Here is a 16,696-nt window from a genome sequence, read left to right as displayed (position 1 = left end):
GTACTGGAACTATCAAAGTGTGTGTCAGGAAATGGCTGCGTGGGCAGCATTTCTGCAGAAAAGGGGTAATATTGTGGGCAACAAATTAACGCGGCTGTGGTACTCTGGTGTGAGAAAAGCAAAGCTGACGGCAGGGCACATAAAGACAGTGTGGTGTGGCACACTGCTCCCATCTGCATAGAGTGTTGGGGAGGAGCAGTTTTGCTCATCAGAATTCCAGAAAAATATGGAAAATTAAAAGAATGATCAGAGTTCTAGAAAACAAACCTAACGAGAAGGAAAGAACTGCGGTCAATTACTTAAGGCTAACAAAGATACAGGAATAATCTTCCAAAATGTAGAAGATGCTGCAAAAGTAATAAACTGTTGCCCACATGCAGTGGGGTAGGACAGAAGTAGTGGGATTAAACTGCAGCAAATGAAATTTGGGTTAGACTTTGGGGAAAATGTTCTATCTATAAGAATAGCTGACACCCAGAATAGACTGTCTGGGGAGCTTGTGGAATCTCCTTAAAAATCTCCAGTTTAGAGAAACTCCTGTCAAGACCGATTTAGGCAGGATTTGTCCTACCCTGGGGGAAGGAGATGGACTAGGTGACCTCTCAGGATCCCTTTACCTCTTATTCTCTGCGGTTCTATGTGTATTTCGTGTAGTGGTGATATTGTGAGAGCTGAGAGCTTGATTCTGCATATTGGGTAAACATTTTACATTTAACTTGGGAAGTTTTGTTTACTTGTCAGTCTGTTGTTGATTCAGTTTAAATCTTACTAATTTGAATACTGAATTATAAATTACAGTGATAGGTCTATGAGGAATATTTGAGGAGACAGGTACTGAAGCCCATGAACCCATCGATCACATTGATGAGAGTGTTTCATTTAGAGTAGCGTCTTCCTATTTTTAAATACGTTTTAAAAGACTCTTAAAAACAACTTTGTTTTATTGCAGGGCAGGAATTCTCCGACTCTCTCTTACTCTCTGACAGGTTTGTATCCTGATGTTGGCATATACAAAAGACACAGGATGAAACCTTGCACTGCCACCACGAAAAGAAACCATCGGGTTTTTTAAATGAAGTCAGGCAGCGGTCTGGCTGCCAATTAATGAGCACATTACTGTTAAGTGATAGCTTTAAAAAAAGGTTCCCGAGTTCTCATAATGGTTCTTGCTCCCCTTCCCTCCAAGCATTATTCCGACGGCTCCTTCACTGGAAGCGGAGCCCCTCCAGCAGCGGGATGCAGCAGCTCAGGGCCTGGCAATGAATAAGGATCCTGTACTGGAAGCGTAAGGGGGGGATCTACGACAGCAGAATGTAATTCCACAAATTAATTTGTTCGGGACCCAAGGGTTAGCACTAATTTTGCACTAAGCACCAAGAGAGCTTTAATGACCACAAATAGCAAACACTTCAATTTTTACTTGGTCCCACTCGGAAGCCAAAACTGCCAGGTTTACAGTGCCCTCTAGTATCGCGCCGGAGCATCGGCGTTCGGGTGCCACTTCTGAACTGCCACATCGCACCAGCCTTCCTCGCTACAGCAGATTTTTCCTTCAGCACTTTCGCAGCGTAACCGCAGCCGGCGGGAGCGCGGGAGCCTGGGCTGACTGGAGCTGCGCTCCAAGCCCCCCTGCCAGGCAAGGTGCAGGACTTTTATCCTTAGGCACCACTCTTATGGGATAAAAATGCATGTGAGGGTAAAAATGCCTGCTCTGCTTAGAGGGTTGCTGTGACCAGGCTGCTTGGAAGAATGACATTCAATAGTTTGTGGCAATTTAGCAAAGTGATATTAATAATAATTTCCCTTAAAATGGTACTTTGCAGCTGTTGCTGCATAACCACTAACTAGCAAAATGCACACTGGTGAAGGAGAGGGAAGGACAAAGGAGAAAAACCTGAGTCATATGAAACCCATTAGACATTACCCGGGACCACATCCTAGCCAGCTGAGGTCACTTAATGCAAGGACTTCTCAGAGCTGTGACCTTCAGCCTCACAAGCATTTCTCTGCGGAGCAGATGCAGAAAAATTCCGTTGTGGAATAGGACGTGGCACCTGCTGTAAAAGCAGGCATATTTATAAAGCACCTCTAAAGATTTCCAGCTGCTGAAGCAGCCTTGGGAGGCTGCCTGTCTAAGACTGAGCCGATGTTGTGCAGCGTTATTGCTGCTCTGAACGGCGCTGTGGGAAAGGCACCGTTCCTTCCCGGGGAGTCGTGGAGGCAATCTTAAACTCCTGCTTGCCTCCAAAAGAGAGCGGTGCTGTACCCGGGAGCTCTTCCCCAGAATGACCTTTTTACAGGAGTTGAACTTACAGTTCTGATTTCTAAGCAAGCTGCCCAGATTGTGGTTATCCGAAGAAACCTTGCCAGCTCCTGGCAGGGAATTGGTTGGTTCAGATGATGCCCGTGTTACCCAGAGATTTTTCTTATGGGGAGAACTAGCGAACTCTAGCAGGCACAATCAAACTGTTGATACATGGAAATTGTTAAGTTACAATAATTAAGCAAATTTAGAAAATGAATTGTTAACATCCATTTTCACATTTTTCACATCATTTTTTATGGCTGCTGGTGAGCTTGTCACGGACAACAACTGGCATAAAGATGGAGCTCTTCCAGTACCCAGCATGACTAGTGTATGCACTTTCCTTTGAAATACATAATCATAGGAGAAAAATTCCTGTCAACTTGGCCATCGACTTCTAGTTACTGCAGTTCCTGGATTACAAGCTACCGAGACACGTGAGCCACCCTTTCTGGACTGCACAGCAGAGACCAAAATCTGGTTAATAGCAGCCACTGTTGTTTTTTGAGAGGACAAATAATTCTTCCTGCTGTTAAATCATGTGTGAGGGTATAACACATTAAAAATGAAAATATTGTACAGACTAGTAATCAGTGTATCTAATGGACAGGAAGAAGTTAGGAAAAGTGTTAGTAAAATCATAGTAAAAGTAGGAGGTGTAAAGGGTAAAGAGGAATCATAAGATGAAACCATTGGTATGTATATATATAAGGGCTGAACTGAATCTTATTGTTCTTACTGACTTTCAGAAATCAGCCATTTGAGATAGTTTTCTCTCTGTTGTATTGTAGGTCTGTATGGTACATACAACTGTATTTAATTTCCTAAGTGTCACTGCTGAACAGGAGGACAAAGGACGTATGGGGATAACCTGCATCCCGAACAAGTATTGTCCCTTCACACTCCCGAGACTCCAGCACACGAACAATTTCTGGAAACGTTATTCTATGTAGCCAGATTCTTTTTCATCAAAACATTTTCATGTCCTCTCATGGACTATGCATTCCATGTAAATGCTGAACTTTCATTATTGCCAAGGTGATTTCCGCGCATGGAGCCATAAGAGTCTGAAATAAGAGGTCTCGAGCCCTCCTGCTTTAGATTCTAACTCCTGCAACTGGTGTGCTAGAAATGAAGAGCTATCTCATTGCATATGCAGTAGGTAAGGAGTTTGACAAAGATGTGTCTTTACGGCTTAAGTGTCAGCTCTGAATAGATGGATTGGGGGTCTTGAAAGACACGCTACACATCTCTGCATCACCATACGCAAAAACTTTAGTAAGTATCTTAAATTCCTTGCACAGCAATACAAGCAACTGTCTCGGCTTCTCAAGGGCACTATACCTTTGCTAATGAATATATTTAAACAAAAGGGGGAGAAAAACCTTTGCTGAATATAATAGAATGCAGCTTTCTACTTTCATATTTCATGGGACATGAAGGTTCATCATTTATTGAAAATAAGATGTGGACCGTCAGTACAATTCTGTCTAGATTTCATTTTCAGAGTAAAATGTCTTTCCAGTAAAATTACAAGAAACTGCTTTTCTCAGACAAAACCCTTGTGTTCGAGCTGTGTTGCAGTATTCTCTAGACTATTTTCTCCTTTTCCCTGTGCTCTCTCTTATAGACTGTTTTGCCAGCTGAGAAACTTTTTTGCAAATCCTTTTTCTCCTATGTATTTAAAAATTATATGCCTCACGGGCAAACTTCCATAAGCCTTCAGGACTTCAGATTTACTGTTATTCCTCACTGGCCAACAGACAAATTAATTTGATTAGAGCTCAACCCTCAAGAGAGAATTTTGATGGAAGCAGAGTCCAATCAAGGAATACTTGGGGTCAGTGAACGAGTGAACACTCCCTTGGTAGTGTGTTCTCCCTCTTTCATGAGCTGAATTCACTGCACACGAGCAACATCTCCAGCTCCAGCTGCCACAGGACACCTTCACTGCAGTAGAAGGACCAAGGCGTGTGCTGCTGGAGAGCTCGTAGCCTACAGTGATGGGCACAGCTGACCAAACCCTGCAGCAGGTATCAGAGAGCTGATAGGAATGAGGCAACTGAATGACAAACCCCAGGCACAAGCACCCACAGAATAGGGCTAAAACTGACACCTCGTCCCCACCCCATGGCAACCAGCTGAGGCCAAACAATGCTAAGGACTGAGGACTTTGAATGAGGCATAGAAAAGGCAAACAGCACTTTCTAGCAATAGAAAAAACAGGAAAACTATCATCTGTTTCTGAGGCAGTTCCCTCACCTGCAGTGCTTCTCTGACACCCGAGCTAAATTGTGCAATGGATGCATTCGCACAGGATGAGGGTGAGACCGTCAGATCGATGGGCTGCACCCGCATCACCTTGCAAGGAGATATTTGCAGCTCTCGCAGAATAACAGGACTGCTGGGTCAGTGGCTCAAGAACAGATCTCAGTGGAAACCTTCTGCAAAACATTGTTTGGGTGGCTCAGAAGCTCTCTTTTCTTTAGAATCAACATGGGATTAATGCCGTGGTATGAGATTGGAGGCACCATGCTCTGGGAGATGCTAGCTGTAAGATGAGGTATGGAACTGAAGTGTACTGGTAATACCTATTTGTAATGTTTTAACAATTCAGCAACAACTTTGTCAGGCAGGTTATTAGCGGGACTGCGTGAAGCAATTCTAGCCAGAGTGACTGAGTTCTCTCGCTATGAACCTTGCCCCTGCATTTTTATTTCTGTGTAATATTCCTGACTTGAGTTCTTGCATGATGTTGCTATGCATTATTAAACTCCCACTATTTTCCACTCCAGAAATGAGTGCATTTAGATTTAGGTGAACTTTTTGCGGAGAGGTTAATCTGCAAAAATGCTATATAAGTGCAAACTATTAATTACTACTTTTGAATTTTTACACTGAGAACCCGTGACTGCAGGGATAAAGTTGGTGCATTGGCTCACTAAGTCATTAAATACTCATACTCTCCCTTTGAAAGAGCAATTTGCTCTCCCTCTTTCCTCTTTTTCTTACCCCCCTCTACCCCCCTGAAAAAATGCAATGACCAGATTGTTTATCCTTTTTCTCATTGTGAATGGTGTCCTAAAGACTGAAAGATGGCTTGAGGGGTTTGTTCAGAAGGTTAGCATCTCTTCTCAGAGCTGGTCCCCAACTGTACTCACATTTATGAATCCATACAAAGAACCCTGAAGAGTAATATATAACCCGATGATGCAACAAGCCAGGAGACAAAAAAATAGCCCATTAAGAGGACAAAGCTAATCAATACTAATAGCAAAGACTAAGATTTTAAAAGCCTCTCAATGAAATCAGGCACAATCTTGCCAGTCAGTCAATGAAAAATGAAGTGTGCCTGGGAGAGGCTGGGGGCAAGGCAGAGAGAAAGAGGAGACCGTTTTTTGGGAGGGACTCGGGTAGGTTAGTTCCCCTGGGTGGTACAGCATGACCAGGCTGGGGCTGTGTGAGGTGGAACAGCAGCACTTGAAGGGGTGAAATGCTGACAGCACATGGGAGAGATCAGTCTGGTCTCCTCCTGCCTCTCCTTCTGCTGAACTCTTCCAGGTGCAGCTCGGATCTGAGCAGCACGGTTAGAGACCCTGTGTCAATGTGTCTGTGCTCAGCCTTCCTCTTTGGTTCCCAGATCTGCTCGCTTTTCAAGACAAGGAGGTATTGTGTTTTCATTCCTTACCTGGCAATACCTAATTCACCCAGGAAACTGGCAGATGAAAGTGGTTCCTTCTCATTGCTCATCTCCACAAGGAAGGTCATGGATTCAGTATTTCCTGGTTGTGGAAAAGAAATTTCAAAAGGGTTTTTTTTGCTTATTTTGACTTGTTTGGTTTGGCTTCCAGAATTCATTGAAAACTTTCCTAGCCCCACTGGTGCTCTAGTTAGGCTCTTTGGTATGTTTCCTGTACAAGTTCCCTTCCATGTCACTGAAAGCTCATCTGGTGTTCCCAAAACACAAACCCTGCAGACTTGCCTTCCTCAGAGTCATGCCAATCCTTCACTCAGCCTATCTCAGTGCCCCACCCGTCTTGCATCTCCCAGCCTGTCCTTACCTCTAGTTGACTGTATGGGTTTTTTTCTGTGTAGTGTCTCTAAAATGCAGCCTCTGATGTCCACCCACATGGATGAAATTCGGGCCTAGGCTTCATCTTGCGGTTTGTATTCCTACGTGCTGATAACACCAGCGTCCCTTCTCTTGGCCATGACTGGCGCAGCCTTGTCCTCTCATCCTCTTACAGAAGTTGCTGGTAGAATTGCTCTCCTACCTTTATTTGCACCTTTTCTCTGGCTTCCCATGAGGGAATTCCTCCATGAGTGTTTGAGAAACTGCCTCATGCTCTTTCAAATCCCTCCTACTCACTCATTTTCTATCCTGCTCCTGCCCACCATGCTGACCAGTTGCGTTGCATCCTCTCTGCTGTGTATTTCTCTCCTGCTCTCTCTCATGCTCCAGCTGGAGGTACTCCCCACCCAGCACCATCCTCTACCTCTCAGCCCAGCCCTGCTACACAGCTGCTGGCCCTGTGACCCAGCAGGTCCTTCCGTCACCCCTTGCAGTCCAGGCAAGCTGGTGCACAGAAAGGAGAGCGGTGTCCTCTGGCAGGGATGGGCTTCTGAACACAGCCGCCACGTCAGCCAGCCAACTGCATCCAGAGGAGAAGGTGTAAGCAAGTCCTAAACTCTCAGAGAGAAACGCTGAGAAGACTGAGCATCTCTTCGCCCTGTGTTTGAGCAGTGCATGGCAGAGCAGAGCCCAGGTCTAAAGGCATAGCCATTACAGAATTAGTATCAATAAAGTAAAATGGCCACCAAAGCTTTCCATCCTGTGTGTCAGCACTGGTGCCTGGCTGTGAGCTGCCTGCAAAGAAGAGAAGGTTGCTCAGCTGCTGTAGCTCTGTTGCTCCGTGGTCCCTGGGCTGAAACTGCTGCAAAGGCAGAAAATCACTTCAGCTCGGACTAAAGGAAGCAGCAGTGTTATGGAGCTGCACTGGGATCGTTAGGGTGGTTAATATTCAGCAGGCATATTGCTAAAAAGACAGTGCATGCTAAAAAAAAAGCAACAAAACCCAACACTGCACATAGGTCTTTCTGGCAGAGATATTAGCAGCGACAATGTTGTTTGCCCAACAGGCAACTAATATCCATTAAGACCAGAACCACTGCTCTGCCACATCTCACTGAGGTTATCGTGGAGTAGCTGTGATAACAGTCCTGAGTAACATGGGCCATATGCACGCTCATGAATTAGGTATTAAATGCTTTTTACTGCTTTACTGGTCCTCCAGAGATGACTTCTCTACTTTGGCACAAAATATTCTGGTCAAGCTGACATTGTGGCTTTGGTCAAGAGTCCAAAATAAATGGTGCTACACAGTACCCAAGCCTGCACATACACATACAGGTATATATTTTGCATGAAATCTCAATTCATTAAAAAAAAATCAGAACTCAGAGAACTCTTTGAAAAGAGTTCCAGTTCTCAACTGGAGATAAAGGCTGTCTGTCATCATAAATGCAATGTAGCTGCAAAAGGAATTTTCAATGTATATGGAGACTCTGTAGTCCAAAATGTGTTATCAGGCAGAAAACCCAAATCCCTGTAAAGGGCCACCTCTTGCTGTAATGCAGGTCTTTTCTATAATAGAGTCAGCTCTGATACAGGACTATTGCTGCGGTGCATGCTGTAATAAATATTAATGTGTCAAACGGTACAGCACCTCTATTTCAGGGCAGATGCAAAAGCCAGCCTTACAGAGGAGGAGTCGCAGCCCTGCTAGGGAGCTGGTGCGTTCCCAGGGCTCTTGGCAAGGAATTTTTCTCTTTGCAGTGATCGCATCCTGCATTTCTCTAAAGAATCACCAAAGCCTCCATTTTACTCTACAAGAAAGGCATGAAATCTGCCTGTGCTTGGGGCTACGCCTTGGGGAAGTGATATTTGCACTTCATATTGTGTTCATTGAAAATCTGCCCTCATGCCAGGCCAGCATTTTGTAATGCAACCCCCCAAGGTCATTCCCTACCAACTGACAAGTCGTGTGCTAAAAGCCCAACATGTACCGCCCTGCAAAGAGATGCTGGTATTTATATTGCATTTGTTTCTCATAGTGCAGTTACTCTACAAAGAAAACTGTATATGTAGCTGTGTGTCTGTGGATATATCTTACAAACTAATCCTTTCATTTTCTTGCGTGCATCATGACACTGTATTAAATATCTTACCTAAGCACATGTCTGTGAGTAGTATTACTAGACCAAACATTGGAATGTATACTTGTCTTTAGACATAATATTATTCTAAACACAGGATATAAATGTAAGTAAATATTATACTAAATATTTATGTTTACTATCCCATGAAACAATAGTTTATCAAATATTTACTAGCCCACTTACCTGTGCTCTTGTGGGCATAGCTGCATAACTACTTATGCTACAGAGTGTTTTTGTGGTTCATTAAATTGCATTTGTGTGTATATCTGCAATGTTTGGTAGGCCCAGTTAAACAGCCACTTACAGAAGCAAGCAGAGAATGCTACTCCTTTTTAAAAATGAAGCTTGTTGTTACAGATTCTGCAACATCCCTTATATGAAGCTCTCATTAGCATCATGCTAGGTACCAGTGGAGCAGCAGGTTATTTTTAAAGTGTTGGGATGCCACATGCAGTGTTACTCTGCAAAACAATGAAACGAAAAGCAGCCTCTGTTTGTAACGAGCCCTGATCATTAGTTTCAGCTCACAACATGCTGGTGAAAGAGAACAGTTTTCCTTTCACAGAAATGCGTGTTTCTGTCTAGGAATAATCCTGTTAGGTTAGGAGACAGGAGAGAATCGGAAGAGTATCCCAATATTTTCTTCAACAGAAAATGGAATAAACTGAGAATGGGATGACGATCCCACTCTCCCATATCCCCAGCTGAAGAGGAAAGGAGATTATATGCTTGCACTGCAGGAGGAATCAGGCAGCATTTAGCGTTTATTCCATGCTTGTCAAACTTCCTGCTCTAGAGGCAAACACTGTTGCTAGTGTTCACTCAATTCACATGCCAGCACAAGCAATTTGCCTGCAATTAGTCAGCAATGAAACTCCGGTCTTAGGCAACCTCAGGTGGCAACAATCACAGTTCCTACTCCCCCTGTTCTCTCCCTAAAGCAAAGTTTCACATTCTCATGACACAGGACTGCATCTGCCAACAAGAGATGACCAGCCCTACTTTTTGAAAAGTCATCGTATAAGACTCCCAACAAAAATGACTGCTTTCATTGAAATTTAAAAGGTAAAAAGGTATTTAAAAACCTTGTTCATGGAGCTCATTGCCAGCTCGGTTATTCACAGAAATGCAACAGGAATGAGGGAGAAACACAAGTCTTTGCTTTTTATGGTAGATTCTAATCAAATAACTTTAAAAGGCAATAGGTTGATGTGGTTGCAATTTCTTTAATTCCAAATAAATTAGCTTTTCTGGGTCAAATTATAACCTGATGGGAGGTTGTTACCCTGGAAAAAAATCTGGCTGACCATTCCACAACCATGTAATATCAGTGAGCAGGGCTGAGGGAGGTGAACTTTGTAAGGAAAAAGAGACTGCAATGAACATGAAAAAAAATACCTCAAAAGGAAGCCATTAAGTGCTTTTTCATCCTAACTAAGTTCATTGTGAAGGGTGGTTGGGAAAAGGGGTAATATGAGACTTTCTTATTGAAAAAAATATTGATTGTTAGGAATCAATAGCATTAAAAAGCTGTGTCTTAAGCACCAAGCTTTGAAGGACTCCACAAGCTTTTCTGTTCCCTGTCTGTTCTCCTGCCAGAACTTTGATAGCTTTAGCCTGCAAACCAGCAAATGCAGTGATTTGATGGTGGCCAATATATATTAAAAAAATTAAGGTGTCAAGCATGAATTTTATTACATCTGCAATCAGATGTACTTCCTTCAGTCAGCTCATTTGCAATTAAGTCCAGCTGTTCTCAGTAGAAAGGACTCTTCCAAGGAAATTGTTGTAAAATTTAATGGGAGGATTTTCCTTGGTCCTTTGTTGTAAATACTGTTTCCCTAATAGGCTTCTAAAGGGCTTTGCTCTTTTATTAAATGGACAAGAGAAGATCTGTAATTTTTCAGGCACTGGAAAATGAATGGGTCAGTGAAACTTATGAAAGTATTCTCATTGTATAGCAACTGAAAGAACTTTAATAACTTGAAGGAGATGAAGTTTTCAAAATTTTTTGGGGGGCTGCATAGTTTTTTGTTTACATATGAAGGACTTTTTTTTTAACTGACACATCAGACAGAGTTTGATCAATATGCTTTTTTGGGTCTCTTCTGTCTAGAATCAGGTATGACAGCCAGAGAGGGGCACCAGATTGCAGACTTCGAAGTATGATCCTTCATTTCAATATTGCAGTATAACATCCCACAAGGGCCAGAATATTACACCACAAACACCTGATACTGCCGTGCTTTAGTTTACTGCCACAGAATCCTGCCTGGGTTTTAAGCAAATGATGAACATTAGAAACTTTTTCCTCTCCTTGCTGCTGTGTCCAAAGAGCATCTCTTTCATTTTTACCACATAGACAAAGCTTAGATGTGTTTTTCCTATCTTCCAGCACTCTTTTCAGCAACATTTCCAATCTGTGTGCTGCTATCACTCCAGGAGAACAGTGCCTAAAATAAAACAGCGAGGTTTGTAATTGTTGACATGATTTTAAGATGTAAAGCTGAAGCATTAGATATAACAAAATGAAACTATTTTGAGGGGTAATGTTGCAATGTGAATGGTAGCAAATACTGTTACTGTGGATTTGTTTTCACCCAAGCAAAAATCAGACTCCTTCTCTAATGGTGAAATATGACCTGGCTCTTGCAGGGAGAGTAATATGCTAATTTGTTTAACGTTGTTATCTGTGTAGGAAAGCCTTGCAAGAAAAAGAATTCACAATGGATCAAAGGTGCAGGTTATTTTGGGGGAGAGAATTAAGCTACTTTTTGTTCTTTAAGACAGTGATCGTATTCCTTTTTTGGCATCTGTGAATACTGAGGAAAAAACAACTCGTCCTGGTCAAAAGCTGCGTTATTATTGCTATATTGGTTTGCAAAGCAAGAGATGAAACTGATTTCCTATCAACAAAAACCTTCTGCTGAGGCAGTGGAAGTCCTTTTACTAGCACAGTTTATTTGAAGAATGGGAATGAGCTATACAGTAGGAGAAATATCCTTTCGCTAGTATACTTATATAGCTACCTTGGCAAATCCTCGTGGTTTAGAATCCCATCGCCTATGTCTGCAAATAGCAAGAGTTAGCTGGCACAGAACAGTTCTCCAAAATAGTGTAGCAGAGAAAGTTATAGAGGAAATATCTGCTGAACATGTATGTTCCTGTGTATGGGCTTCAGAACAGACTGATAAACCTGCTAAGAGATGATTAATCAAAAGGGTTTGGATCAGGAAATGACAAGGGAGTCAGATCTAGCTGCAGAGAAGTGTAAAAAGAACAGGTCTCTGTAGGAGAAGAAAGTCTTTCGTAGAAGTGATTAGAAAATAAATTTCAGAAGCACATGATTAACAAGCAAGGAGAGAAGGGCTAGAACGTAAAATTCATACTACATATGAATATATACACATATGGTTTATATACATATGTGATTTATTTGTATAACTTGCTTGGCTTTGGTTAAGTCACTGCCTGTAAAGTATGTGATTTTCATCTCGAGGTAGTTCCTGTAGTTACAATGTTCGGAGCTTTTTGCTGTTGTATAAATTAATCTGCTGGGTCTCCCCAGAAGGAGTGGAAGGAAAAAGCAGGGGGCATAAGGATTAAAACAGGTCTCCTTGCTCAGGCAATGGCCAGTTCTTGCCTTTCCCTTTTCTAATCTGTATGGGTAATATCCATAAAGGGAGTGACCCAAAGCCACAGCGGGGACTGTGGATAAAAGGCATCACTTGTATGAGAAGGCTGCAAACAGCACTGAGGCACCATGGTCTGTTCGTTCATTGATGTTCTTTGTATGCCTCTTTTCCAGCTTACATTTAAATCTTACACCTGATATGTAGAAACTTTAAAGGTGTCTGGGTCACATTTCAGCTAGTACCTGGTAAGAGAAACAAGCACAAATGCACCTTTTAGCGCCGTAACAGAGCAACTGCTGTAGGAAGCTGAAGATCTGATCCTGACTGCTCCCCACATTAAGTGCATTTATGGTTTGTGAGCTGTGATCCATCAGGGAGGTTCATGACAGCTTCTAGCGAAAGCTTTCTTGGCCTCTTAAGGATTCCTGCAAGCATTATTCAGCCATCAAATTCACAGCCTTTGTATCAGCGCTTACTGATGTATCTGGCTTAAGCGAAGAAGAGCATATACAGAAGTCTGGCTCTGTTTAAAATAGTAGATGTGTTTGAGACAGGAGTCTGAGATCCAATATTGTACTGTTTAAGAACAAGCAGGTTCCACCTTGCATCTAAATATCTTGGTTTTTTGCTCCTTCAGCTTCACTCTAAACTCAGAAGGTGACGAGAATTAATCCCTGTGTCTTAAGTATAAAAATTGTTCACGGAGCTTTGGAAGCCAGAGTGCTCCAAATCCTCAGGATAATACTTTCCATTCTCTGTGGGCTTCAAAAAGCAGAAGGAATCTTTCCATGATGTGATGGGAATCCTCACGAGAGTACGAGAGAGCATCTTCACCACAGGAGGTTATGGGAGCTTTGCTTTAGGGACCTGACTGACAGCCCCTACTTTTCACAAAACGTCTGTCCCTCCGATACCTGAAGTTTTCACTTGCGTCTAGTGCCTTGAACCCAGTTCCCTGGGACACCCTGTAGACTGAGCTACACAGCAAAATGGCGTTTGCATGCTGTTCCTTTTGTCCGGCAGGAAAAGCCTTGTGTCCATAAATGAATTATCTTCTAGCAGCTCATCTCACCACTTACAGGGAAATAATTAAACAGCTTTTGAATGAAAACAAGATTGCTTGGCATCACTCTTGTCCGCTCCTTTTGCATTTCTTGCTGCGGTTCAGAAGAGATACAGCCAGGTGCCTGCAAACAGCTTAGCCCCACACACGATCAATAGCAGAAAAGATAAATCTGCTGCAATTGACTACAGGCTGTACTGTCACTAAGTGACGATGAAAAATGATCGCTACTTGAATACACTGCATTTTTATCTTTAAATCTTTCAATAGAAGCAGTGTCAATAACAGAGCACTAAATAATCTCTAGATAGAAGGAAAATCTTTCTTTCTTTTTTTTTAAAAGCAAAGATGGATGTCACTTTTGTTGGAGACCTTAAATACTGAAGTATGGAATTAGACCTGCAAATTCCAGTAAGTGATTGTCTGTTTAGACAATCTATGTCTCATTTTAGGAAAGACTGGCTGGATTCTGCTTGAAAACACAGCTCAATTCCACAGCATGAATGCACCGGGGTAACTGTAAGTGGAGTATGCAGAAATAATATAAATATGGACTTTTTTTCTCATGTTCCTTTGGGGATAATATATCTCTGTGAATTGGCTACAGCTGCCAGAGATGGCCTTTCTTTACTTTAAAATATCTCTGACCTTCTCCTGAGCTAACTGGATGCAGTTTACCATATTGGCCCAAGCATAAAGCAAAGTCTTTCTCAGATAATAGCCTTTGGAAAAAATCCAGTCTGTTCTGTATCTGCTGACCCTGCCACATGGCTCTGGTCCTTCCCTAGCCCATGGGCACTGTTAGCCAGCATACCAATGCGGCAGCGGGCCAGCACCTACAATGCACGCTCCTTCATGTAGCTTTTGGGTCTGCTGGTCTTGGTGGAGCAACACCCAAATGGGGCAGATGCTTGCTGGGAATGCTGCCGGTAATGTGGCCCCCCTGCCTGTGCATATGCTTGTCTTTCTGTCCTGACAAAATGAAGGTAGTCTTTCATTTGAAGCCAATTTATTTCCACATCATATGGTGCTTCCACTCTCTCCAAGTACTGATGACTCTTTTATCCCATATTATGAGACAGCAAGAAACATACTAGAATGCCTTTGACGACATCAGATTGACTTTTTATGTTTGCTCATGCAGGACATTTTACACAGCAATGGCTCCGAGAGTAGAAGTTTCTGGGTAAATCCAGTCTGGGGGCAAATTCAGCAATGCCCGTTGTGTCCTGCTAACCCACAGAGTGCTGCAGTGACTCTAGGATGCTCTGTGCCGTTTTCGGATGTGTGCCTTCCACATGGAGCCCACTCCAGAGGAAATGCCCTGTGAACTGAGCTCGGTTTAGCTGCTCTACAGATTCCAGAAACAGGGTCTTGAAGCAGGCAGCAGGGCTGCAGAAAGGCTTATTGATTTAGAAGTCCCTTTGTATGTACTCCAAGTTTGGTTCAGATGCTTTCTTGTATAAAGGTCAAGATGAAGTACTGAATTTCTGAAATGCTGAAGTTCTGAATATCCCAGAACTTTGATTTATTCTGCCTGTTTTGTCTGGATTTCTGTTAAAAAGCATGGTTTCCTGTCCTTCTTAATGGATTGATGAACAATATTGAGTGTGAAACAGCTTGAAAGAAAATACTGATCTATGCAGTTGTTTGAACTGCTTGACTTGTCTGGAAAACTGCAGGTTTCCATGCCCTTATTCAGACTTAAGTATATTTGACTATATTTATTTTTGTTGTTGGCCTCTCTCTTTTAAAGCTGGAAAAGAAGTGGAAGAAGGCATGCAAGAAAAGCTAAAGAGTGAAAAATAAGACCTCGTAGTTTTAAGATGGCTGGTGCTTTAAGGGGAGATCATCCCAGTTTCATCTGTTAAAAATCCTGCTGAGATTGATTGGTTTATGGAGAGGTGATTATAAAAGCCAGCAAGCAGCTTAATTAGGATGGAGAGTAATGAGAAGTAGCTCGGCTTTGGTAAGAAGTACAGGAGCAAATGGCTCTTGGCAAGTGGGTGGTAGAGTGGGAAAGCTAAGCTCGGGAGTTAGGCAGGATGGTTGCTTGGCGTGCTGCACTCCTATTTAGAAGGAGTAAAGCTGGAGATGGACAAAATCATGCCTGAATCTGGCTCATGTCAGGCCTTATTGCCCCTAGATTATACTTTTCTCAAATAATGTTTACTAATCAGGAACTTCAGAACACTTTGAACTTGTCTCAGTGATGGTTACTGTGTCAGACTTTTTAAAGAGCCTGGGGAAAAGCAACCTCTGCTTTTCCAAGCTGCAGGTTAGAGTTTGCTCTTGGCAAGAAGAAATACCATATATCGTACCATGAACTCCATCATATTTACTGTCATAACAGCGGATACACTGCCATCTAAAACTTTCATGCGCCTGTTCAATGAAGAGCAATAGCTAGTGGATGTGCTCAACCATGGATTGAATAACCATCATGTTTCAAGCTTCCTCTTGCCTGCTGCAAAATCCTACCTCTGCAAGAAACTGGTAAGGAGTAGAATTCAAGTATTATATATTCAAGCAAATTCTGCTGACTGCTGCTAGGCAGTGAGGCTGGAAGGATTGTGCCAAATCCTGTCCCTTCATGATAATGGCAGTGGAATTTTCCCCAGAGCAAACCAGTGTCAGAGAGAAAACCCAATGGACAAGACAGAATATTTGAAAATACAGCCCAGGCATTAAAAAAGACAAACAGGCTTTAACTAGTTAAATTACAGAATACACAAATATCCCAGAATTATGTAAAGGCCTGATCCTGCAGTCTTCGGATAGCTAAAACAATGAGTTTAGCTGACTTTAATACTGCAGAATCATCACTATAGTCAAGAAGAAGCAACTGGGTCATTCTGTCTCAGCCACTTGCACATTGCAGAACTCCTTCTCTGTTCTTGCTGCTATTTCATCCCTGCTAATGTCTTATTTAACCTGCTCAGGATAGTTGTCATTTTGAGAACGTGCAAAATATATTAAATTTTAAATTCATGACTTAAAAATACATGTATGTGTGCAGATTTTTTCTAAGTGACTAGGATCTGAACATATAGGGCAACAGAACACAACTCAAAGCCCAATTTAAGGAAAGTATGTTTTGAGCAGGCATCAACAGATAGACTGAAAAGCAAGGCAAAAGAAAAAAGCATAGGTTTTTTTTAGATGCTGAGTGGACTAAATGCAATGTGAATTTATCTGCAAACCATCTGTGATTTCTGGTATTTTTTGATGCCTTCGCAGCTCTAATTTTAAGCAGTTATGTAGCCTTTAAATAATGATACTTTCTTCCTATTCAGCTTTACATCAGATTCCACACTTGATCATTGAATGCTTAAAGAAAGGCAGTGGCTGAGTGTACTTCTCTGCAGATTGCACACATACAGAATAAAACAGCAGCCTTTTATTTTTGCAAGTAAAATTTGACATATTTTGGGACAGAATTCCGCATGCATAAAATAACGCCATGAGTTTTGC

The sequence above is a fragment of the Opisthocomus hoazin genome, chromosome 19, assembly GCF_030867145.1.
Source record: "Opisthocomus hoazin isolate bOpiHoa1 chromosome 19, bOpiHoa1.hap1, whole genome shotgun sequence".
Lineage (NCBI taxonomy): Eukaryota > Metazoa > Chordata > Aves > Opisthocomiformes > Opisthocomidae > Opisthocomus > Opisthocomus hoazin.
Note: the sequence above shows the minus strand (reverse complement) of the source record.